At 30.7% G+C, this 27,582-nt stretch overlaps 1 protein-coding gene across 3 annotated transcripts in view; it reads left to right on the top strand.

The window, feature by feature from the left end:
* The first annotated feature begins 2,295 nt into the window (after positions 1-2,295).
* LOC139502700 (cardioacceleratory peptide receptor-like) overlaps positions 2,296-27,582 on the top strand; it is a 132,456-nt gene continuing 107,169 nt past the window's right edge. The window contains exon 1 of one of the 3 annotated variants that reach the window (XM_071292248.1): positions 2,296-2,435. The gene's annotated coding sequence lies outside the window, so the exon portion shown is untranslated. Of the gene's footprint in view, positions 2,436-3,316; positions 3,372-27,582 lie in introns of those variants that run through there. The other 2 variants (XM_071292252.1, XM_071292249.1) reach the window with 2 other exon arrangements.

Genomic DNA, 27,582 nt, shown 5'->3' with positions numbered 1-27,582 from the left:
ATTTGCAATCCAAAGCTTATATAAAAGATGAAGAGCTATATTGCAAAAGGTCCAAAAAGGGTAGCCAAATCCGTGAAAGGAATCAGAGCTTTGCATGAGGGATATACATTCCTTAATTTATAATAATTTCTAATATTTTGTAACAGCAAATTTTAATAACACAACGTGCACTGTACATGTAAGTGTTGTTGTTACCGTTGTTACCGTTGGTGGACTGTTTCACTGTACAAAGTCTTCTATCATTCAACAAGTCCTCGTTTTTCACATGCGGTATCCTCCATCATAGTCTGTTACCAATAAGACTAACCTCGGCCTGACAATATATGTAATATGTGTCACTAGACATTAACAAAAAAAAACAAAAAACGCTCAATCAATCTACTTATTAATGTCCAAGCTTATGATTAAGGCAATGTTTTCTAACTTGTTTTATAGATAAATGTTAAATTAGGTAAAATCACAACACTTTCTATTATGAAATTACTTTATCTGAGTTATCTCCACCTACTATTTGAGTTATCTCCCTTATTTGACAAAGATGGATAAAAAATGAATAAAATACTAGTATGTTTGTTTTTTTTTTATGAAATAACAGCAGTTAATAGGACAAATAAAACACATGATTTTCTATATTAACGTTAAAAGTCTTCTCTCAAAATTTGCACATTTCATGAACATGATTAACAATCTAACAAATTGTTATCTGCTACTTCAAAATCCAAGATGGAGGTATGGCAAAATAAGTCAAAACTATTCTATAAATATCGTATATTTTATTTATTTTTAATAAATTCGGCAGTTCTTTGATTAACCCATGTTTAAAAGTATAACAAACATACTGAACTTCGATACGAATTCAAAAGGAAAGCCCACCAACAGACTAAGGCAAACGCTAACAATTAGCGGTTCAAGTTGAAACGACTTCCATATTCTTGTCTTGGTAATCATTTTCTTAAAAAAAACCTGGTTGGTGAAAGTTTTTTTTTTTTTTATAACATGTTTTTAAATTTGTCCTTTTGTGTTTACAGCACATATTTGATGTAAGAGCTAGATAAAGGCAAACAAGACTCTTGCAGTTCAACAAACAAAGCACAACAAAGCACTTTTATCAAAAATCAAAGTTCTGATTGTATGAGAAGTTATATTTAAAAATAACGAGAATTTGCATGACGCCATTATCTCACGCCATTGATGTTGCTATGAAATATCTATATTTAGGTACACAGACGCAGTATTTTTTTCGCGGTGAATATAATGTTTATGAACGAGAATTTCCTATGCTGATAAAAAAAAAACCCAATATTTAGTCATATACTAGTAATAATATCCTTTGTCTTTATTATGAACGATATTTCGTTGAGTAATAAATCTAAAAGAGTAATACTATATCCTTTTGTTAACGGCTGTTTGTCTTATTGACAGAGTCAGATGTATTATCTCACTGACAATTAACTAATTTGAATATATAGCTTGACCTTTTCGACAAATCCTCTCATTTTGTAATAATTGTGCTGTAAATACAACGTGTTCACCATATATTACATGTCCACATGCCTCCACAAATGAATCGATAGCAATTTGTGACAAGCGCACAAAAACCTACATCATTCGGAAAACCTCAGCAGATTCCAGTCTAACACATTCAGCTCGTGCTATTATACTTTCTTTGGTTATAGTTTAAGCACACACCTACAATGTTTGAGTAATAATATACCAATATGGCTATGGTACTAGAGTTAATTCTCCTTTGGTATTTTAAATATTAAGTGAAATGTAATTGTATCTGGTAAACCATAAGTGATAGAGACCTAGGGACATTTGATTTGAGGACTTCGGTCCAATCAAATGAACATTAGGTTAAGGTCAAAGGTCAAGGTCATGGTCTAAATTTTGGTTTATTTCATATTGTTTGTATCTACATTTTCTTATCTTAAGTTAATTGGAGTTGAAAGACCTTAAATTCTAAACAACTGGTTTTTAATTTCTATTATACTTAATATTTGAAGAAAACACTTTTGCGGACATAATATTTTTTAATAAGACCTCAGGTTTGTCGTTAATAGCCCTCTTAACTTCATTTAAATTTAGTTTACAATAGTTTTCCGGTGGTCAAATATCATAAAACGACCAAAAAATACAAATCAAGTTAACAAAAAAACAAAAAAAAATTAAAGCCGGGATTAAGGTGCGCAGTCAGGTCGATCATCTCATTATATGCAATTCGTTCTTAAATTAAGTTTAAAAGCACTAAAATTTTCCTCTATTTCAAGTTATGCAATATTTATTAAGTACAATAAAAGATATTGTGTTACTGCACTAGTTATAGTACACTATTTCCTCCTTAAAAAATAGTAATAGGATAACATGTTTTAACAATAACATACTTGTATTTGACTTCCTTGCTTTCTCCAGCTAACAGTTTTGCTAAGATTGAGGTAAGATGTTCATTTATTGTTTTAACATTAGTGATTTGTATCAATTTGGAAATATAGAATAATGAAGGATTTTTTTCATCTGTATATTCTTATAGTACAATCTACTTATCATCAAAGGATTACTGTGGCTTTCATCGGGCAAGCTGTTTCTTGCAGTATTGTTACTTAAGCTACCATAATTTAGAATATATCTATTAAAACAGTGACGTTGTAATTTTAAATTTATTTTAAACCAAATACAATGACACAAATTGCATCCACAAAGGCGAAGACTTTAAGTTATAATATCTAGAACATTGTAAATGAACAGATACAGTAGGTTATTTTCCCGACAGGTGGTCATAGTAAAATTTAAAAAAAAGTTCAGCAGAAAGCTACCTCCATTGATCAAATAGGTCAAAAATATACGTGGATCAAATCATATCACGTTTTTGACTAGAATTTTAGGTACAACATATTAACTTTCGCGTATAAGAAAGAATCCAAATGTGAATAGTTATCTAATGGAGATAATAGCTTTTATTGAAACATATAGGTGTTCGTTGTCAGAAATTGTACTAAAAAAATACTACTCTTGGAAAAGTCAATGAAATAGAAAATATATTATGATGCGCTGTTGTTTTTCGTTCCTTAAGTCTTAATGTAATACAATTGAACGAGAACAAGACTAAGTCTTGCAGACGAATTTTATCGTATCATTCATGCACCTCCTTATATGCAATTCGTTCTAAAATTAAGTTTAAAAGCATTCAAATTTTTCCCTATTTCAAGTTATGCAATATTTATTAATAACAATACAAGATATTGTGTTACTGCACTAATTATAGTACAGTTTTTCGCCCCAAAAAAATAGTAATAGGATAACATGTTTTAACAATAACATACATGTATTTGACTTCCTTGCTTTCTCCAGCTATCAGTATCGCTAAGATTGAGGTAAGATGTTCATTTATTGTTTTAACATTAGTGATTGAATCAATTTGGAAATATAGAATAATGAAGGATTTTTTTTCATCTGTATATTCTTATAGTACAATCTACTTATCATCAACGGATTACTGTGGCTTTCATCGTGCAAGCTGTTTCTTGCAGTATTGTTACTTAAGCTATCATAATTTAAAATATATATATTAAAACAGTGACATTGTAATTTTTAAAATTTGTTAAACCAAATACAATGACACAAATTGCATACACAAAGGCGAAGACTTTAAGTTATAATATCTAGAACATTGTAAATGAACAGTTAAAGTAGGTTATTTTCTCGACAGGTGGTCATGGTAAGATTTTAAAAAAAAATCAGCAGAAAGCTACCTCCATTGATCAAATAGGCCAAAAATATATTAATATGCGCTGTAGTTTTTCGTTACTTAAGTCTTAATGTAATACAATTGAACGAGAACAAGACTAAGTCTTGCAGACGAATTTTATCGTATCATTCATGCACCTAACAAGACAGAAAAGAAATTTATGTCTGTCAAGGACAGTTTTTTGGTTAGCTCTATCTCGTATGTAATTGTTAAATTTGTTTGTGTAAATATATTTAATGCTTCGTTTGGTTTCAATATGTTTTTTAAAAAATTATAAGGATCTGAATAGATTATAATAAACTTGGTATATTATATAATCTATCAACCATCTGTTGTTCACAATAGAAATGCTATTGCACACAATGACAAAGTGTCTTTTTTAAGAAACAAAAAGGTACTGCATATATTAATTGTATCCCAAAATGTATTACTGATATTTCAGCATTGGATTTAGGATTATATTATGATATTTACAGGGAAACTTGCTATGAGATATATAAAAAGAAATATAATATGTTTTGTTTTGGTTAATCATAAATGAAAGTGAAATAGTGAAAATATAAGTCGCTTTTATCAGCCAATATGATTCAACTTTTTTTCAAAATAAGCTAAGTAACATCGATGATTCATTTTTTACAAGCAAATTCATAATTCGGACTCATTGAATCCATACTCATGTGATCTTTAAATTGAACCCTTAGCTAAGAGATGAATTGCGCATGAATAACTCGTGTTCAGTTATCATAAGGGAAGAATATTAAAATAGAAAGTGAAATGGTAAATCTTTTGATGGACTGGTTTGATTCAATAAATCTCATTCTTATCAAAGTATAAACGATGATTCACCTATTTTTTTTTATAGTATGAAATTAAACAGACATAGAAAACTCCTATTGCACAAGTTTGCTATCTATCTTTTATCTATATTTATTTTTATATCGCTTATGTGACCGTTTGCAGTTTTCAGAGATTAGAAAGTTAAGTATATGGCGTCTAGACTAAAATACACAAACGAACGATTACTTTATTCTAGACTTTTTATAACTTTGGTTTACTTTTCAGTATTTTATAAATCAAATATGAGAATTTGAGTCAAATCGGTGAACATGAATTTGATAGCAAATGAATGCCCCTTTGATAAACCTGTATTTTCTAATTGAGAAAATGAACTACATTTACCTGTCTGTATAACAGACTCTGCTTTTAAGTATGATTTAATTCCATTATTTCACTAGTCATCAAAATCTATTATAAAAATCTTAGTCTTATTATTAGAATGTTTGATAAAAACTTGTTTTAAGTCGGACGTATCAATATTATTGAGCAACATGATTTTGCCCTTAACTGATATCCCCATATTATTTATGCAGCAACGGGTGTAATCTGAACCACCATAACAGTCAGTCTTAATTAAGCCAAGTCTTTTCAAACTGAGTTTAATTGTTTATTTTTTTATTTTGTGCTGATACACCACATTGCTGCGTTCGGGTAGGGTGGAAAAGTAAATCAAAATGTGAATTCTGCCACATTCATGAAAAAATACTTCTACGTAACTTACCACTTCTGGTGCTTAATTTAAGTAGGTTACTGTACCATTTTACCTGATCATTATACAAAAGTATCACGAAGAACAGGTAATAACCACTTTGAAATGAGTTCCAAAGGTTCAGAGTCTAACATAAGTAGATATTGTAATGTCAAGTAATTTTAGAAACAGTCAATCCTACATACATGATTAAGTAAGATAATAAAATTGACTACACCAATGAGACAGAAAGCGTTAAGCATGATGAATTGAAGATAGAAAATTACTTTTTTAAATGAATAGGTCAACGTTAAGTCGTTCAAATTAGAAATCAAATACATTAACTGAGTTTAATGTTCTTCTCAGTTCATAAAACACATTATATTTATAATGACAAGATCAAACGACAAAGACATATTTTAAATATAAAATCAAAATACGTTAAAATAAATAATATAGCAATTATAGAAATAAGCAGTAGGTTAATAAAACATTTTTGCAAAAGTGTTTTCTATTTTGAACGTAACTTAATACAAATTTGAACAATTAAAGTGTCTCTGATAAATATGTAATTTTACAAATTATTTAAAACTTTCATGACTGACAGAGTATTTTAAAATGTCTGTTGCATATATATCGTTAACTACTTCAATCTTAATTGTTCAAAATTAATGATTGCATTATCTATTTAAGGATGTTCGCTACGCTGTTTAAAAATAACAAGCTTTTTAAAAGACTGTTATAAATTTAAAGTATATAAATAAAGAAACTAAAAAAGCAGAAAAAAATTGAGGGTCCGTGTGCTTGTTTTCGAGATATAAGCTGTTGAAAATTTGGTGGGAAATAATTCTCTCTAGATTTATCTTTCACTTAATATTGGCACCTTTTTTGTTTAAAAAACTATGAAAAAATAACAAGGATTTCTTAAGATTTTGAAATATGGCTTTTTAAATAATATTAAATAAAAATATGAAAAGAAAAGTAGGGGTTAGTGGGCAAATTTTTTAAATGTCAATACATGGGTAAAACCAGAGGATTCCGAAAATCTGGCAAAAATTCAAAAAGTAGAGGAGCAAACATCCTTAAAGACTTTTCATCATAGAGATTGAATAGAACAAATACGTATTGTTCGTGAGTGTTGGATAAAAACTATACAAAACACAAGCTGGCAATTTTTTGTAAGCTTGCATACTGATAACGACAATCTCCTTCATTGTATATTCAATTTAACATTTAATTAAAAGCTATCTATAATTAACTAATAAAGGAAATACACATCCGTAAACATAATACAATGAACATTGTAATCCCGTGATATCTTAACAATATGCAATTTGTAATATCAGAAAAAAATGTTAAGGCGGATGAAGACAAGACTAATCAACACCCTTATTTCCGATTGATCATTTATATTTTGTTTGTCATTCATTATTCGAAGTGATTAATTGATTTTATGATAACATATTCTACTAAAGTATTCATGTAAACAAAAAACAAAAATATCAGAAGGATATGGATTAATAAATTAAGGCTAATAACATTTTCCGATGCTATTAATGATTTAAATGTCAAATACCTGAACTTTCTTTAATTTTATTAGTTAATGAATAAAAATATTTTGACACCACCTGCATAAATTTCAAACTTACTTTTGCAAAGATAACGAATTTCTCTTGTCTTACATCAAATTCATTTGGAAGTTGGATCGAGTTTTTCTATGTGGCACTTTACGGTAAAATAGTATGATGTACCCATGCCCGAACATGTATGCTAGCATATTATTCGCTTCATCCACTGTGCCAGAACCATTCGGTACTACTGAGGAGCTTTCAATACAATTGGATAGGTTCTGTCGGTTTGCCGTGATATTTTCATATCTATTTCGTTGTCTTTTACAGCAGTCGTAATATATGCAGTCAGAGAGAAGAATTGCCAACCGAACGACTTTTAAGGGTTAGGACTGTGCACCTAATTCATTGTTTTGATGTATTCCGGTAGGGTTCAGGAATTTGACAGTTCTTGTCCATTCGTTTTTGATGCGTTTTGTATTTTAATTTTGCCATGTCATTATGGATTTTCCGAATTGATTTTCTTGTAAGTTCAGTATTTTTGTGATTTTACTTTTTTCGAGTTTGTTTTAAGGACTAGGCACAGGACTTTAGAGATGTATTGTGCTACTTTTAGTGAATGAACTGATTTATCATTTATTGATCACATTTATTGTGAAGCAAACTATTAAGAAAATCATATCTTCGATTGCATTAAATGGATATGAAAATGTATCAAAGATTTAAAATGTTTATGTGACTTTAGTATATTGAACAAATACGTATCACCCAGTTGATGGTCGTAAACTCGCTTTTTATTCTTTATACATCAAATACTATTCGATTTTATCTTTGAGTACAGTTTATTTGTATGTAATTTCAATGTAGACATACAAAAGGTCAAGAGCGTAATAACAATTCTAGAAAAAATACAAAGATAAGAAATATGTCAATAAAAACACATCTTTTGAAATATGATCTCTCCTAATTGCATTGTCAAACATAACAGATAAATGATAAACTGATAGTAACGATCTAAAAACTGAAGTTCTTTTATTTGTTTCACATGCTGTTGGTTATAATCCAATAAAACGCAGTTTAAAACCCTTTGTACGTTAACGTCCTATTCATATATTATTTATTGCTTCTGAAAACAGATACTTTGTGTTGAAAATTCCTCACGCAAATATATGGCTTAAGTAGGTTTAGTCAGTTATGTTTGATATCATTAAAATTTTGCTTAAACAGTTGTTTAATGATTTCGTGTATAAATTATAATTATAAAAAGGAAGCAGTTAATACTATCTTCATTATTAGGTCTTTCTACTTTTCGTGGAAAACCCTTTTTTTTTTCTTCTGCCGTCTGAGATGCTTTTTTGTTTTACAACATATCAAATGGATGTTTGGCCTATGATGTTGTACAGTAATGAGGGTGTGACCGAACACTTATTCTTATAGGAGTTATCTCCCCTCGTCACCTTTTTCTTGTTATCGCTATCTCTCTAAAACAGTAAAAGATTTTAACAAACTGTTTCACCAAATTATTCGTCTACTTTTAAGAATGATTTGGTTTATTTGACGGGAGTGATCTGAAGACATCTTATGGGAGTTATTTCCCTTTGAAAATTAAAGATGGACGATATATTGGATAAATTCACACATTAAAAGTCGTAGAGGCCTAAAGTCTTTTGATATGGAGTCCTTGGTCGATTTGAAGAAAATTGAGGTCAAGGTCAAAGGTCAAGGTCATGTTTTCAATTTTGAATTTTGCTTGTTATCGTTATTTAAAAGAAACTGTAATAGTTAATGATATGATGTGTTTGCCAAATAACTGTTTTCAATAAGGCGCAACTTCATCCCATTAAAGTAGAAGTGTTTTGGTAAACCCTTATAGTAGTTTTCTCCCCTTTTGTGTTTGAAATCAGTATTTCTCCACAACCATACAAGTGATTGACCATGGGTCTTTAGATCTGGGATCACTGACCTATGACCTTAAAATTGAAGTCAAGGTCAAAGGTCAATTTGACGTTCTAGATTTTGACATTTGCTAAAAGTTCTTTCTGGTTCATTATAAAACAATTAAGTCTTCTACACACACATATTAATTTTAATTTTTTTTTATATCAGTTTGATTTACCACATAACATCAACACGGAGTGACATTTTCTAACATCGGTTGTTAAATTTCATTCTTATTATCGAGGTGGAAAGACCTTCAACTATTCTCTGAAGAATTGGTTTGTAATTTTTTTTCTTTTTCTTCGTACAATGTTTTCCCTTTAATTTGCGTTTACTGAGTTTTTATGAAAGGTATCATGACTGTACTATTTGATTGTATCTATGTGTAAAGTACATGTGTATGTAGTTCTCCATAAGAAATACAAAAGGTCAAGAGCGTAACAGCAATTATAGAAAGAATACAAAGATAAGAAATGACTCAATAAAACACATCTTTTGAAATATTATCTCTCCTAATTGCGTTGTCAAACATAACAGTGAAATGATAAACAGATAGTAACGATTCAAACACCGACGTACTTGTATTTGTGTCACATGTTGTAGGTTATTATCTAATAAAACGCAGTTTTAAACCTTTTATCTGCTTATTTCATACGCATATTATATAATGCTTCTGAAAATAGATACATTTTGTTACAAATCCCTAAAACCTATGTAAAACGTAAGTTTTGTCAGTTTTGAAAGGCTTTTTTTTTACTATGTTTAATATCATTAAAACTTTGCTTAAAAACTTGTTAAATGTTTTTGCGTAGTAACTCTTATTTATAGAAAAAATCAGTTAATACTATCTTCCGTAGATATTTTTTCTTTTTTCTTCCTTCGAGGTACTTTCCTTTGAATTGTGTGTTTGCCGAGTCCTCTTCATATAGTATGTAATGCTTCTGAAAACAGATACTCTTTGTTGTAAATCCCTCAAACATATGGAATAAGTAGGTTTCGTCAGTTTTGTAAGGACTTGCCTAAGCAGTTGTTAATGATTTGGAAAAGAAATCAGTTAATACTATGATTATGATGATCTTCATTAAACTTTCTTTTTCTTCCTACAAAGGTTTTGCCTTGAATGTGTGTTTGCTGAGTTTTTATGAAAGTTGTTATGACTGTTCTATTTGATTGTATCTATATGTAAAGTTCATTTTTATGTTATTTTACATAAGACATATAAAAGGTCAAGGGAGTAACAATTCTAGAAAGAATACATAGATAAGAAATGAGTAAAAAAAAAACTCATCTTTTGAAATATTATCTCTCATACATGTAATTGTGTTGTCACCATAATAGTTAAATGATAACCTGATAGCTATAAACAAAACGAATATTTTTTAATTAATACACATGTTGTTGGTTATAATCATAATAAAAACGCAGTTTGAAACCTTTTGTCTGCGAATTCCTATTCATATATTATGTAATGCCTCTCACAGCAAATCCCTCAAACATATGAAATAAGTAGGTTTTTTCCTGTTACAAAAACTTTGAATTTACGAAAAACTTAGGATTTTCTTATCCCAGGAACAGATTACCTTGACCGTATTTGGCACAACGTGTTGGAATTTGTGGTCCTCAATGCTCTTTAACTTTGTACTTGTTTGGCTTTATAACTATTTTGATCTGAGCGTCACTGATGAGTCTTATGTAGACGAAACGCACATCTGATGCTCTAAATTATAATCCTGGTACATTTGTTAACTATTTACACCACTGGGTCGATGCCACTGCCGGTGGACGTATCGTTCCCGAGGCTATCACCAACCCATAAGTCAGCACTTCTGTGTTGATATTGATATCAATTATATGGTCATTTCTTTTAAATTTCCGGTTACAAAAACTTTGAATTTTTGAAAGACTAAGACTTTTCTTATCCCAGGAATAGATTACCTTAGCCGTGTTTAACACAACGTTTTGGAATTTGTGGTCCTCAATGCTCTTCAATTTTGTACTTGTTTGGCTTTATAAATATTTTGATCTGAACCACTGATGAGTCTTATGTAGGCGAAACGCGCGTCTGGCATACTAAATTATAATCCTGGTACCTTTGATAAGTATTAAAAGGTTTTTTGTGCTATGTTTTATATACTGAAAACTTTGCTTAAACAGTTGTTAAATGATTTTGAGTATTAATTATTTAATCATAAAAAAAAACAACAGTAAAAACTATTTTCCTTCGACATTTGTTCTGGGGTTTCCTTTGAAATTTGCGTTTGCCGAGTTTTAAGAAAAGTGTCATGAAACTGATTCATTTGATTGTATCAATATATGAATTTTATTTTGATGCAATTTTCTAAAACACATACAAAAGGTCAAGAGCGTAACAGCAAATGTAAAAAGAATACAAAGATAAAAATGAGTCAATAAAAACTCATTTTTTGAAATATCATCTCTCCTAATTGCGTTGTCAAACATAACAGTTAAATGATAAACTGATAGTGACGATCTAAAAACTGAAGTCCTTTTATTTAATACACATGTTGTTGGTTATCATTTAATAAAAAAGCAGTTTGAAACCTGTTATCTGTTAATTTCCCAGTAATACAGTATTCAATGCTTCTGATCACAGATATGTTTTGTTGCAAATCCCTAAATCATGTGGAAGTTTTGAAGAAAAAAAAAACCGATTTTTTTGGCTATGTCGTAAGTTATTAAAGCTTTCTCTTAACAGTTGTTAAATAATTTGGTTTGCTATTAATTTTTTTTCAAAAAAACATCTAGATTCTATCTCTCTTTAACGTTTGTTTTCTTTTAAATTTGCAATTGACGATTATCTAATAAATCGTGTCATAATTAAGGTCACTGCAAACTAAAAATATTTCAAGAACAGTACATTTATGAATGTTAGGATATAATAAAGGATTTTCCTTAAAGAAAGTATAAGCACACATGTTGTATGGTAAAGCTTATCCATTCAAATATTTTAAAAAAACATGAAATTCATTTAAAATTTTGTAATTTTCAAATTCACATATCTTCAATCTATACTTCCTTTTACTTTAGATGATCTTTATTTTCTAAAATGTTGTTTACTTTTCGTAGAATAGAATTTCATTTGGTGTCTCTATTAAATCAAATTGAGAACGGAAATGGGGATTGTGTAAAATGAGAATACACCCTGTTCTCTAACACAGCGAGAAATCCCGCAACTGCGATCTTCAGTTGATCCCTTAATAAAATGTGTACTAATTCAATGAGTATAGACGTCACAGTTAACTAAAAAAAAATATGAATGAAGGAATAAACACTATTTGCACTTGTTTTATGTAAGGCCATTGAATCGTTTGACAAATTGTATAAGCATTGATCTATTGATGTTCAACCGTAATTATACTGACACGTATCAAGATATAAAAATGAAGGCAATTGATAGATGAATAGTTTATCGGTACTGTATAGTTCTTCTGACTATGTATAGATCTAATTATTGACACAATCTGAGCACGAAATGTTTTACTACTCCACTGTGGGTCTCAACATTATTTGTTTTATAAAATTTAGTCTGTATATATGAATATTCCAGACTTTTCTATAAAGTCATAAAACTGGCTATGCTTTCTTGGTTAATGGGCATTCAATTGCATTGCATAGATGTTTCTAAAGATTCTGGAAGTTTCATTTGCAGTAATGAATCATGAGACCTTGTAAAATATGCTAAAGAGTTGAAATATCACAAAAATGTTTAGCACCGCCTCATTTTTTTTGTTTTTGACTTGTCGCAAGTCAGACGTCTCTGGACTTAGCTAGTCATATACATTTTTTTTCTCCAAATTTTGGTTTATTTCTTTTTTAGCGTTTAGTATGACGTCCATTTTTGTTTAAAAAGTGCACATTTCTGTTTATGGGCAAGCTGAAAATTATCTCCGAATGTTGGATTTTCTCGACATGTTGAGGACCAAATAGTGGCCTTGGTCTTTTTTCTGCTCTTTGGTTGGATTGTTGTCTATCTGACTCATTCCATGTTTCCATACTCATTTTGTTGTTCTGTTTATTATATACAACAACTATGACATATAAAAAAAAGAAGATGTGGTATGATTGCCGATGAGACAACTCTCCACAAGGGACAAACATAACACAGAAATAACAGAAATTAAAGAATTGTAAGCACGTGCTCTCAATGACAACGTTTCAACAACACATTTGAAAACAAACGCCGTAATCGCGATCTTTAAAATAAAAACTCTTGTGTAAGTGACTTATTTTTATATTTGAGCATATTATTACATTATATCAACAACATAATAACATATCAATTGAACAATTCAAATATGTATCATGCAACACCATATTTATATTCCGATCAGTTCTGTACGTTTAATAGAAATGTACGATGTTACTAATTTGTGTATTGTAAATACTTTGCAAATTGAGGATAAATTGATGTTTACTTCTATCATAATTTCATTTCCTGACACATATGCGTCGGTCAGTGATAAACTCTTGGGAAATCAAGTGAAAGAATGTAACGAAACACGAAATTAAATATTCTTAACTATGCATGTTTGCGGTTAGTAATTTGTATTCTTTATATATCAACAAAAAAAAAAATCGAGTACAAATTTGAAAACTGTTAACATTATATACAATCGACGGTTGTTGAAGAAAAAATATATAAGTGACTAATAAACGTTATAAATACATAAATTTGATGGTATGTGAATAGGAGGGTTTCTTAAAAATGAATATTTAAAGCAAATTTCGGACATTACAAATAAAGGATATACACTTTTATTGGCACCTACGTAAACTTAAAAGTTTTGTTATTAGATATATATGGTTAAAATTATCTTTGAAATTAGGATGACTTGTGCCTACAACATATAACACCAAATCAGTGTAAGAAGCAATGTGTGGTAGACTAATGATTGACAATTTAGTTTGTAATTGACGTGAGAACTTAACTAAGATTCAAGAAACTGTGTGTACTCTTATATTAGTATTTTATTTTTGTCATTTATGGAGATTTGTGTTTGCCTTCGCGCCAGTCTGATGAGTGAACCCATTCCAACTAACTTGTCCAGTTTAGTCTTATCTTGTGCTGTTACATTGCTGTCTATGGTTTAATGAAGACATGGAAGAGTTTGAGTCTCATCAACATGACACATTCTATGTGTCTGTCCAAGTACAGAGCCTGTCATTATTAGGTTGTCGTTTATTGTGTTTGGCGCAATTTTTGGTATGAGGTTTCTTTTGAATTGTTTCATAAATTTGCATTGGAAGGAACTTGTTTACTATTACTATATAGTACATTTTGTATGTGTTTAGGTTATCGTTAAAAGTCTTTTGGTGACAAGTAGTTTTCTTTCACATCATCATTTTGTCTCTGGTTGACAGTGATCCATTTTTGCCAGCCGAAGCCCGCCTTTTGCTGTTTTCTACTCTTAATTCGGATTGTTGACTCTTTTACACATTACACATTATCCATTTCCATTCATAATTTTATACCAGATCTGTATATTTCTAAATTAAATATAAACATGGTATTCATCGGGCCCAGATAAAAATTGACATTTTTAGGAGTAGTGAAATTGAAAAAGGGGCTCAAAATGGCAATGGATTTTATTGCAGGATAACAAGACCGTATGCTGATTGAAAAAGGATGCTGCTGTTTAACATTCATTTTTTTTAATCAATCGAGTAGATACAAATCGAAGTAAAAAAAAAATAGATGGGGGATTTACATATTCTCAAAAATTACCAAGACATGGTACACCATTAAAGTTAGATTCTCTTGTTATGGAAGACATATTTCATTGTTGTTATAATAGCATTCTTGATTCTATCTTAAACAAAAAGTGTATATTTAAAAAAAGAATGCGATGAGGAAGATGAATATTAGAATGTTAAGCTTATCAATTAAAAAAAAAAGTTTTCAAAAGTGAAATCTTTGACCAATGACATCGAGATTATTATATCACAACCTTCTTTGACTAATAGAAACTGTTCATTATTCTTCTGTTCTGTGATATTCTTTGGGTTAATGCCATTTGTTTTCCTTTTTTTTAATGTCGATTATATAATAAAATTTGATAATAAAAACAAGTTCTGATGAAATGGTCGAAACATTTGAATTGGTTAAAGAACTTGATTATTCATTTCATACATTACAATAATGTGTAATAATACTTTATTCCAACTGCAATACAGCTTATATGATACATAATGTATTAGTCAATTTTGCAATTGCAATAACGTATTGAAAATCGCCATATATACATTGTGTTATTTTCATCTTTGGTCCAGAGCAAGCTTTGTTTACAATTAAGATCAAGTTTACAGATTGATTTGAATGAATATATAGTTATAAAATACGATGTCCTGTATACAATGGTAACTATTTGATTCATATAGAATATACCATGTATTGTAAATTTTGTCTTTCACAAATAACGACAAGGTAGTAGATCGCTGGTTAAAAACTTACACCGAGTATAACAGAAAATTATTTGAACAACAGACTCATGGAAGTGCAACAACCTGAAATGCTAACATACCTAGAAACCTACACGGAAATACACTCAGATTTTGTTTTTCGTACATAAGATTCGCGTGTCGTCTTCGAGAGACCCATCAGTGACGATCGAATAGAAAAACGGTTAAAAACATACATAAAGTTCAAAGTTGGAAAGCATAGATCCAAAATTTCCAAAAGGTTTTGCCCCAATACAAGGTAATGTTTTCATTGAATAGAAAATCCTCAGTATCCCCGAAGCAATTAAATTTGGTGAACAGTTGATTTATGATTTTGACTATATAAATGATAATTTAGGTCAACACAGACTACTGTGCTTGTGATGTAAACCTCCAACAGCAGTGGCATCAACACAGCGGTTGTAAATCAGCTTATAATATAAACCAGGATTACAAGTTTATGAAAATAATAGTGATGCGGCTTTTTTTCATATTAAATCCTGTATGCACCTGATGTATAGTCTATTTCTTTTTCATAAAACATTTATGTATGTTAAGTTGAGTAAGTCTTTGTAGCCCACTTGTTCAAGGCTATACTAATAAATTTTATTCACCTCAGATTAACATTAATTAAGTTCAGTGTAACAGTTGTTGGTGACTTTCATATATCTTTATGCACAAACTCTCAACTAAAATAATAAAAAAATGTATGTCAAATTTGGTTTTTTTTTTTATTTCTTAATCTTATTATGTTTCGTAGCTTATTTGCTAGTATACTCTAAAGCGTGTTTGCAGAAAGTTCTATTAACTGTCGTAATATTCTGAAATTTTTTAGAAGGAATTTGATTATTTTATTTTTTACAAATTTTTAACGGCTTTTCTTACAGAAAAGGTACAATCCTTTATGATAAAGCCACAATATTTCTTAAAAACCACAGCAAAACTACTCGTTTTGACGCAGTTACTTCAGAGCCTCTATATTTCAAATCTTGATCATCCCCCCCCCCTTTTTAATCTTGGTTAGAGGTATCATAACCGTACAGTTTTAACACCGTATTATTTGTGCTTATGATTAAAGTCCTTTCAGTGACCTGAAAACACTAATGTCTTGGTGGGTTTTCTGCAGAAAAGTGATCTCAACCACAATCGTGCTATTATTCCCTATTGAAAAAATGCCTTTAATCCAATTTTAGCAATGAGAATTATCGGTCAGGAATATTGGTCTAAATTGAATTTAATACCTACAAATGTCTTTCTGTTGTCTCTAGGCAATCGATAAACATAATAGTACATTGTAAAACAAGATGATCTATCAATGATACTCTGGTCTTTGTAATTCTCATTTGATTTGTGAGACTTCCTTATTTATATGTATGTGGTCAGGTTTTTTGTTTAGATTTTTTTCTATTCTTTTCTGGTGTAAACAAGCCGTATTTTGTGACGTACGAATCATTGCGAATTATGTGCGTATCGTGTGCAATGTGTTATCTAATATATCAGTCTCATAATTTGGTACGCCAGACGCGCATTTCGTCTATATAAAACTCATCACTGAAGCTTAAATAGACGCAGTTACTTCAGAGCCTCTATATTCCGAATTTTGATCATCCCCCCTTTTAATCTTGATTAGAGGTATAACAATTGTACAGTTTTAACACAGTATTGTTTGCACTTATGATTGAAGTCCGTTCAGTGACCTGAAAACACTAACGCCTTGGTAGTCTTTCTTGCAGAAATGTGATCTCAACCACAATCGTGCCATTATTCCCTATAGATAAAAATGCTTTCAATCCATTTAAAGCAATGAGAAATATCAGTCAGGAATATTGGTCTAAATTGAATTAAATACCTACAAATGTCTTTCTGTTGTCTCTAGGCAATCCATAAACATTATAGTACATTGTAAAAAAGTAAAAAGAAGATGATCTATCAATGATACTCTGGTCTTTGTAATTATTGTATGATTTGTGATATTTCTTTATTGGTATGTAAATGGTCGGGTTATTTGTTCAGATTTTTTTCTATTTTTTTCTGGTGTAAATAAGCCGTATTTGGTGACGTACGAATCATGGCGAATTATGTGTGTATCGTGTGCAATGCGTTATCTAATATATCAGTCTTATAATTTGGTACGCCAGACGCACATTTCGTGTAGATGAAACTCATCACTGAAGCTTAGATAACAAAAAGTTTAAATTTGAAGAGCATTTAGGACCCAAAATTCCAAAGTGTTGTGCCTATTACGGCTGAAATAATCTATACCTGTGGTCAAAACAATCATTAGTATTTCGAAAAATTCATACTTTTGCAAACAGTAAATTTATCAAAATTACCCTTTAATTGATATCGATGTCAACACTAAAGTGCTGACTACTGGACTGTCTAGACCCTCGGGGACGAAACGTCCACCAGCAGTGCAGTGCAAGTTGTCGTCCCTTCCTTGGGTTAAGTGATCAATTCCAATGAATGAAAAAAGTTTTACAAATCGTAATGATAAAACCGCGTGGTGTTCACCTGGTTTTTCCCCCATCTTATTTTTTTCTATTTTTGAATTGAAACATTATTTAAATGTGGTAACATCTGTTATGAAAAACTATCCGTTATATTCTAAAATCTTGGAAAATTTGTCATACGAATCCTCACAGGATTTGTAATATTTCTCTAAACGGAAAAAATTGTCACGTATATGTGTAACAATGATTGATGTTCTAAAATTGTATTAAATCCTAACGTATTAAAAATGCACTGGGAATTGCAATTTGTGTGATTTTGTCAGGTTTCATGCATGAAATTTGCTGAAAAATCAGTTACATTTTTTTTTGTATCGAAACGTTTTTGTCAATATGAATTGATGAATTGAATTAATATTTGAAAAAATGCAGCATCTTTCTATGAAATGTATGAAAGATAGAGAAACTTTACGGTTATTTGTCAAAATCTGAACTTTTGTTGCCGAATCCTCCTATGATTTCATATATTTCTCTGAACGGAAAAATTGTTGTCACAAAATGTTGAAATATCACATAGAACAATAACATTTGACACTATTGAGTTTGTGTTGATTGTTGACGGTTTAACGTATAATTGTTCGTAAAGAAAATAATGTATGACACAATTTTAGTTTTTCTAAACATTTTTCAACGTGTCTTATGGATTTGAATTTGTCTTCGAAATGCATAAGATCAAATAATTATGACATATAAAGAAAAAACACCCTTGGTATTCCGAAATCGTGCATAACTATTCATTTTCATTGTGCATAAATAAGTACGTTTTTTGTCTCGTTTAAATTGGTTTACATTTGTCATTTCGGGAATTTTTATAGCTGACTATGCGGTATGGGCTTTGCTAATTGTTGCAGGCCGTACAGTTACCTATTATTGTTAATTTCTGTGTCATTTGGAGAGTTGGCTCATTGGGAATCATACCATATATTCTTTATTGAAATTATGAATCAATACTCGTTGATAAGCAACATTTACAGAAGTTTGCTACTCAGTTTCAAAATAACAAGCTTTTCTTAACACGAGTATATATTGATAGAGGTTTAATAAAGAAACCAATATATATATATATATAAATATATAAACGAGTCTAAATTGAAAACTACGTTCAAACCTATGACTGCGTTGGATAAAAACCGCAATTTTTATACGTGTGCATGTAAAACAATTTTCGTTGTAGAAGGGTCTAAATACAGCACAAACAACATTTTCCAAAAGAACCTATTATATATATATATAATAGTGCCTAGAAAATCAACTTAACGATGTTAGAGTAGATTTGATTCGTAACTTCCTCCCCGGCGCCGGGGCTGGAACCTGTACTTTTTTTTCTAACTTCTACGACAACACCGCCAAGTATTTATATATGCGTTTTTGTTTAAATATACTTTTTCACTTTTTTGGTCTTTTGGAAAATGTTGCTTGTGCTGTTTTTACTGTCAAATAAGCTTCACCGGGCGTGTGTATCTATCTAGGTGAAATCGGATGCATGACAAACAATATCTGTGTAGCTTGAGCTACCCAAAGTTTGTGTAAAAGTTTTACATATTTATTTATTGATGGTCTATATAAAACATATTTTTGCCGTTTATTGTACATAACAATTTTTAAATCTAAACAAATGTGTCAGTATTCACCTCAAAAACTAACAAAACCTTTGAATAGACTTATTAAGAAGGGATATAGTTAAGATACTGTTGTCAGGTCATTAATTATTGCATATTATGGCGTTAATATTGATTCACTTATAGGGTCTTTGCATCGGAACTAAACACATTTATTCAAAAACCAGTTGTTGGCATGACACGGGTTATGTTTTTCTCATATATGTTATGATGGTATGATACTAAACCCCTAACGGGAAGGATTGTGTCTGATGTTCATATGATGAAATCATAATCTTTCAGTCAGTTTAATTGAAGTCTGGAGCTGGCATGTCAGTTAACTGCTAGTAGTCTGTTGTTATTTATGTATTATTGTCATTTTGTTTATTTTCTTTGGTTACATCTTCTGACATCAGACTCGGACTTCTCTTGAACTGAATTTTAATGTGCGCATTGTTATGCGTTTACTTTTCTACATTGGCTAGAGGTATAGGGGGAGGGTTGAGATCTCACAAACATGTTTATACCCGCCGCATTTTTGCGCCTGTCCCAAGTCAGGAGCCTCTGGCCTTTGTTAGTCTTGTATTATTTTAATTTTAGTTTCTTGTGTACAATTTGGAAATTAGTATGGCGTTCATTATCACTGAACTAGTATATATTTGTTTAGGGGCCAGCTGAAGGACGCCTCCGCGTGCGGGAATTTTTCGCTACATTGAAGACCTGTTGGTGACCTTCTGCTGTTGTTTTTTTCTATGGTCGGGTTGTTGTCTCTTTGGCACATTTCCCATGTCCATTCTCAATTTTAAATAGTTGTTTTAGTTAAATAGAATAAAATTCATGATTTATTCCTTTGGTTTTGGGTAAAACTGTTTTTCATCCCTTTTATTAAGTCAATCAGGTTCAAGAGTACGTAGCTGATGCATCCAAAACCTTTCTCTCTGTTTTCTCCTTTCGAAGTCCCAATTTTGGTTTACCTCAATTATTTGAAAGGTGATATTATCAAAAGTATGTCCTGTTCTTAAGAGGTGTCTCGTAATTGGACAGTTTTTCCTTTTGTATAAAAAGACCGGTGATTGTTGAGTCTGATGTTGAATTTAGTTTCTGTTTCACGAACATACTGCAGCTTGCAAGTTCCACAAGTAAGAATACAAAATACTATTTTCCATTTTTCAATTAGATGTAACATAGATGTTGTATCGCTGCTTTGTTACTGTGCTGCTGAAAGAGTGGTCAGTATTGGCGGCTTTACAGCACTTACAATTGCTTCTACCACATTGTTTGTAACACCCAAATTTAGAAGTTTCTTGTTTCTTTACTTTTGATGTCACAAGTATGTCTTTGAGATTTTTGTGTCTGCTATAGGCAAAAACAGGAGGTGATGGAAAAATTCCTTTTAAGGAAGAGTCATTATCGATAAGACGCCAGTGCGTTCGGTTAGTAGATGAAATATTGCGTGAATAATATATAAAATATAACAACTAATTTCATAACACTCATTAGTGTGTCAAAGTTAAATTCTTAGACACTTATATAATTTAATTCAGTAATTGAATCAGTTTATTTTCAATCTGATCCACACCTAGATAGATTGAATGTTGATTGTTGCTATTTTTAGACACTTTATATATATAAATATATATATAAGTCTTAAAATTACACCAAACAGTGTTAGAGTTAGGTTTTTATACTGACAATTTTTTGTCCGTCCCTCAGCGGGATTCGAACTCACACCTTTGATACACTACAGCACCAATCGCTTAGCCTCTTGTCCAGATATATACAACTCGTCTAAACATCAACCCAACAATGTTAGATCTGTAAATTTGCTTTCGCAAATTTGTTGTTCTTCCCTCGCCTTGATTCGAACTCATGCTACTGAGAAATCGTGACACCAAATCGCCTGCACTGTAGCCGTTCTGCTAGACCACACGACCACCTGGGCTTCATAACAAATTAAGCTTTTCGTGGCCGGGTGTTACCTTTCCACGTTAGTTTTAATCTAGCGTCGTACTACAGTACATGATATATTAGGCATGAAGATGTTGTTCTTACAGATCAGCTAAACTATCTATAGTAAAGGATCCTACAAATTAATGTAAGATACAGTCACAGAAAATAATTATATTTATAAGTACGTCTGATCCAGTGACAACTCACAAAAGATTAATCCATCGGATCACCAGCAGTGATGGTTATACATGGCTGTGTACATTATGTATATACAACTCGTCTAAACATCAACCCAACAATGTTAGATCTGTAAATTTGCTTTCGCAAATTTGTTGTTCTTCCCTCGCCGGGATTCGAACCCATGCTACTCAGATATCGTGACACCAAATCGCCTGCACTGTAGCCGTCCCGCTAGACCACACGACCACCTGGGCTTCATAAAAAATGAAGCTTTCGGTGGCCGGATGTTATATATATATATATGTCAATGTGCTTGTTTTTGAGATATAAGCCATTGAAATGTTGGCGGGAAAATGTTTCTGTTGACTTTTCATAGTTTTATCATAAACAAGTTCTCAAAAACCATTAAAAAATAACAAGGATTTTATAAAACTTTTACAGATGGCTTATAGTCATACATATAAAAGATTTATGAAAAGAAAAATGGGGGTCATTGGGGAATATATTTTAAGGCATTTTAATGGATAAAACCAGAGGATTCCGAAAATCTGACAAAAATCCCAAAACATGACAATCGAACATGCTTCAAACATTTGTAAAATATGAATCATAGCTATATCATTTTCAATTGTTGTATTGTAAAACTCATGTTCTGGTTATTACTTACAAAAGAGTGTCCACCGAATTTCTACTTTCCTTAGAAAATTAATTATAGTTCATTTATTTCAAATTATTTTTTCCAGAAATATTAGCAGTTGATAACATATTATGACTAAATTTATCAGGAGTAGAAACATTTATGGGAATACATTGCCCATAGGAGTAAACAGAATAATACAATTAATGAAACGAAAAATTACAAATCAATAGCAACAATTGGTTCACGTGCTTTAAAAAAGATAAACCTATTTGTATCTTTTTATATGTTTTCATGTTGAAATAATTCTAAAGTATCAATGTTAACCCATTAAAACAAATCCGTTTCTGTTGTTTCAAAATAACAGATTCAACCTAGTCAGCTTCAATTACACTGATCTCATTAATATAAGGTCAAAACACGGATGAAACCATTGACAGTAATTCTGTCAAGATCCTTTGGGGATAAATATCGGTTTTTAGTATTTCCACTTCATCGATTCTGATAATGCATTAACAATTGCAACAATTCCCCAATCTAAAAACATGTAATTGACAAAACATATGTGTTAGTGTGTTAGTATTAGGAGAAACAAATTTCATTTCAGAATGCATATATTTCTGTTCATCAAGTAGAGATAAAACTCTCGAATACCTGTGATGCCTTTAAGTACTTCCTCTATTAAATTAAAATACATGTAACCTGCCAACATCTTATTTAAAAGATAATACAGAAGAATACACCTAATCGCTATTTATACCATTCCGGTTAAGTTCTACAATTACACAACTTTTTCATCCAATTGTAGCTATCTGAGACCCTGTTTCAACAATTCACCATGCATACTACTTTTTAATGAGACCTGTTAAAACTACCGTAAATACTTCAAATTCAATATTTTTTTACTTTAATTTTAATTTCGAAAAACTGGATCATACTTTATCAAAGTTACTTGATGATCGCTTTCTAAAGTTTTTCCTCCCTCAGTTCACTACTGATTACCTCTATTTTCGGCGGCCTGACCCAAAGAGGAAGTTGTATAAATGACTGTTTTCCCGGATGGGACTAAATAGCGATAAAGAGTATGCATCACAACTGTGCATTCTTAAAACATAATGCACGGTCGTCATATATCGAATATATTTTTGTATTTCAAGTGCATGTATTTTCTTACGTAATCCATTGATTTCGAATAAAACCCATGTAAATTTCAATTTTTGAAATCAAACCAATAAACATGATAAAACATAAAGGTAGAAGTAGATTTATATTATTATATTAACAGTTGTTGCGCACTGGGATAACGCTTCTAAAATTGATACTTACATGCAACATGAAGCAAGAACATTTTTTAATATTGTTTGTGTAGCAATCACACAAGTCGAGTCTGAATCTTCATTCAAAGCTCATGCTGACCCCTCCTCGCATTGGTTTGAGCAGAATTCATTGTTTAATATCATACAAAGCTACATTTACATTTTCATGATTGTTTGTTGATACTTTTGAATGTCACCAAAACCGAATAGAAATGTACACATTATGTTCAGGATTTATTAAATTATAGTGCGAGGAATAAGTTGACATTTGTTTGCTTTAAGATTTTTATATCTTTGCCAAACGAAGTTAGGGCAGAGATATACAGTGTTCCATCTGTCCGTCACAGAGTTAAAGTCCATCTATTTGTGGACGAATAAGTCTTAGTTCATGAAATTTTGTTCATAGATGCGTATCGAATAACCAAGGGTCCTGATAAAAATAAGGTCACCTTGACGTACATTTCATATATGAGTGACTGATTAAAGTTTGCGTTGGAGTCCATATCTGAGATACAACTCGTACAGAAATAATATTTTGTTAGTAGATGCGTCTTCATAGACAGGAGAGTTCTAATTTTTTTTTAACTAAAATTGAATAAGTAAATGAGGTGAAAGGCTGTGTTAAATTTATTATCTGAGATGTGGAATACAAATATTTTGTCAGTAGATACAACTCTGGTAGTCACGAGTCTCAAAATCAAGTCTCGAAAATGAATTAAATGGTATTTTATTATATCAACTAAACTTAAAAGATATTCGATTTCATCAATTGCACAAATAAGTGATATTTTTTAGCATTAACATAACAATTCGATTAGAACAGTTCTGGCAATTGAGGATTTAAGTCTACGCAATATACAGATTGGTTAAATAATAGTTTGCCCTTTTTTACACCAAAAACCTCCATAGTTCCGGCCCAAAAATTTGGTACGTGCATCAATTAACTCTCTTGTTTGATATTTGTATAACTTAAGTTTACATTACACATTATTTACAATGAAATAGATAAAAGTTGACTTAGAGATGTTTTAGTTCTGAGAACACATCATTACAGTCATTTATGAGAACGCAGTGCAAAAGTCTATATAATTCAAAATATTTGATAGTATTACAATTTTCTGTGCTTTAAAAAAGAAAACATGTCTTACATACAGGGACCAGGGTTTCTATACATTTAGTATTTGATGAAATATCCTGTTTACGTAAATACAAAAAATGAAAATGATTTATATCAAGGACAAGTCTCACTTTGTGTCGTTCCCTTGTTAATAATACTTTAAACCGAATTGCTTACTTTCAAATATTGCATAATTTGAAATTGCCGTAAGTGATAGACATCCTATATTATACCAAAGTGCACCATTAAGCAAGTCATTTTGTATATAAATTGCGAAACCTGATTGTTTGTTTGGTATATTAAAGTAAACATCCCTGACTTGTCCTGTAGTCTTTTCTAATAAACGTCCATTTTCCAATTACCAATTTCGGTTTCTAATTTTAGAGATCTGCAAAGGGAAACAACTGGGTAGGAAATGTATATAGACTATATTTTGCATGTCCTAAGCTTTAAATCAGGTGTATATTACCTTGTCGCACTTTAAGTATGATTTTGATAGCAAAGCTTAAGTCCATTTTCATTATATCGATTTTGTATCTAATTTTGAAATCATATGAAGGGAAACAACTGTTTTGAAGTTGTAATTAAAGATTTTTCTACATGCCCGAAGCTTTATTCACATATATATTACCTTGCTGTAATTCTAGTCTGATTAATATTACTAAAGTACATTTTACATTTTCATATACCGATTTAGTTTCTAATTGTAGAGCTTCTGTAAAGGGAAACCGCTATGACGAATTACACAGGCTTTTCTTCTTTTCTAAAGCTTGATTCAGATATCAGCACTTCCCCTTGCCGTACTAGTAGTGTTATTTTGATGGCTCCAGTACTTATTTATATTTCAAATACTGATTTTGTTTCTAATTCTAGAGTTCTGTGAAGGGAAATAACTAAGTAGGGAATTGTAAATTGTTGTCTTTATGGCCGAAGCTGGAATTCAGATAAATAAACAATTGATCTATCCGTACTTGAAGTGATTCTTGTGATGCTTTATTTTTTATCGGACTAACTAAACGAGGGGTTTATAGAACAGAAAAATGAAGAATAAAGTATAAAAATACAGAATAATAAAAAATAAGTAAAATAAAGTAAATAATAGAGAAGTATGACAGAAAAACAAAAAGAATAGAGAAACCTAACAAAATAAAACTTAAGAATAATGAAAAGAAAGACCCTTCATTTATTACCCTCCTAAACGATATCATGTTGTTTATCAGAATTCTTTGAAAAGCTGATGTCATTAATTCTTATTGATTTACAGGGAATTTCAAGAAAACAAAAGCGTTGTACAATCAATTAGTTCTTTGAAGGATGTAGACGTTTTATATCAAGCTCGGCGAGAATAAAGCAACGATTCATGCTTTCTATCGTAATACGCTTATCAAGCTAAATGCACAAAAAGGCTTTAACATAAAACAATAACGGCCCTAAATAAAAACGCAAAGATTGTAAAAAATAAGTTTTAGATAAAGTTATATAAGTTTAGAGTTTTGTGAATGAAGATGAATAACAAACAAATTTGAAAATTAATTTCTGGTCAACTTATTTGAGTTAATACAAAGAAAAAACTCACATGGAAAAGGTGCAAACGATGTATATATTAGTATTCACAGCACTTTCTGTTCATGTTTGCAGGAATTGAAGTAAAACTTATAGTTTTCAGCATAATACTGATGGTTTTATTCCATTTTGCGTTTATTTTCATTTTGAACTTTGGTTTAGGATTTGCAATTATATAGCTTCAACTATTAGATCATTCTTATTTGTATTGTGATAAGAACTTACGGTGTTTTACATTTAATGCAGAATTTTTTTTCACATGTTATCAAAAGTCGAATTAAAAAACTTCTTATATAGTTTGGGTTCTCGATTCGTTGTTACATATTGAAATAAACATGTCAGACATACGTTATAAAGATTTTACCACTGCGGCAAGTGAGGTTCGATATATCACCATTCAAGACGGTTAAATCTTAATATGTTTTAAGATTATTAAAATTTAAATGTTGAGATTGGAGAGATATAATACACGAGTAATAGCGGGGGAAATTATTTCTCTGATGATTTTATCCTTCCTTTCAAAGATTTTCAGAAAGTTGTGTTCTTTATATGAAATGTCATATAAGCAATGATAGAATTAACTAAGACAATTGAACGACATTATTCAATTTTTACCAATCATTTGCCGATCAATACATGTGAAAATTGCACAAAAATTAGAGAAATATATAATCTTGAATATATAGTAATTTATTAACACTGCGTCTGAATAACATCTGTACAGGTACCAAATCCACCGCTAAAAAAAATAAAAACTCTTTTTTTAAATCAATTTAGTTATAAATGAGTGTTAAAAAATGTTAACCTACGGCGAAACTTTCAGCTGTGAAAAAATACCGGAGTTTCCAAATAACAAGTAATAGGAATTTATAAAACTTATCATATATTTTTGATAGTTTATGCCTTTTTTTGACACGTCCTATCACTTTATAAAAGGAAGTGCTCCTTCCCCTCCCTCACTCGCGGACAACTAAGTTAGACCTAATTGACATTGTTTACTTCAAGTTTTTGGGCAGATGTAATGTTTACATTATTATTTACCATATGGCTGAATGTTCGAGACCCTGCTTAACTTATATAGTATCACGAAATAATATATATATTCTAAAAACTCAAAAACAACGCAACAGCTTCATCGTGTTTATAAGTAAAATCAAATAAATGGATGAGTTTTCGTAAGGAGAGGAAACCACAACTCGTTTAATCGGTATATTGTTTCAAGTATTTCAACATACTTTTAGTACTACATTCTCTGTCATATTTATATTCGTTTGTCATTTTTGTCGGTTTTGTCATGTAACTTTGGGATTACATGATGATTTGTTCATTCGTAGTAAGAGGAGATGATTTCAGTATCGAACATCTGGTTTAAACTGTCATTCAATTTGTAGGTCACCGTATTTCATTCTCTCGTTCAATATGTCAATGTGTTCTGTAGAGACTATAGAGATATGGTATAATTCCAATGAGACAATT

The sequence above is a fragment of the Mytilus edulis genome, chromosome 14, assembly GCF_963676685.1.
Source record: "Mytilus edulis chromosome 14, xbMytEdul2.2, whole genome shotgun sequence".
In the NCBI taxonomy this organism is placed as follows: Eukaryota; Metazoa; Mollusca; class Bivalvia; order Mytilida; family Mytilidae; genus Mytilus; species Mytilus edulis.
The sequence above is the reverse complement of the archived record's forward strand: the minus strand, read 5'-3'. Positions and strand labels throughout refer to the sequence as shown.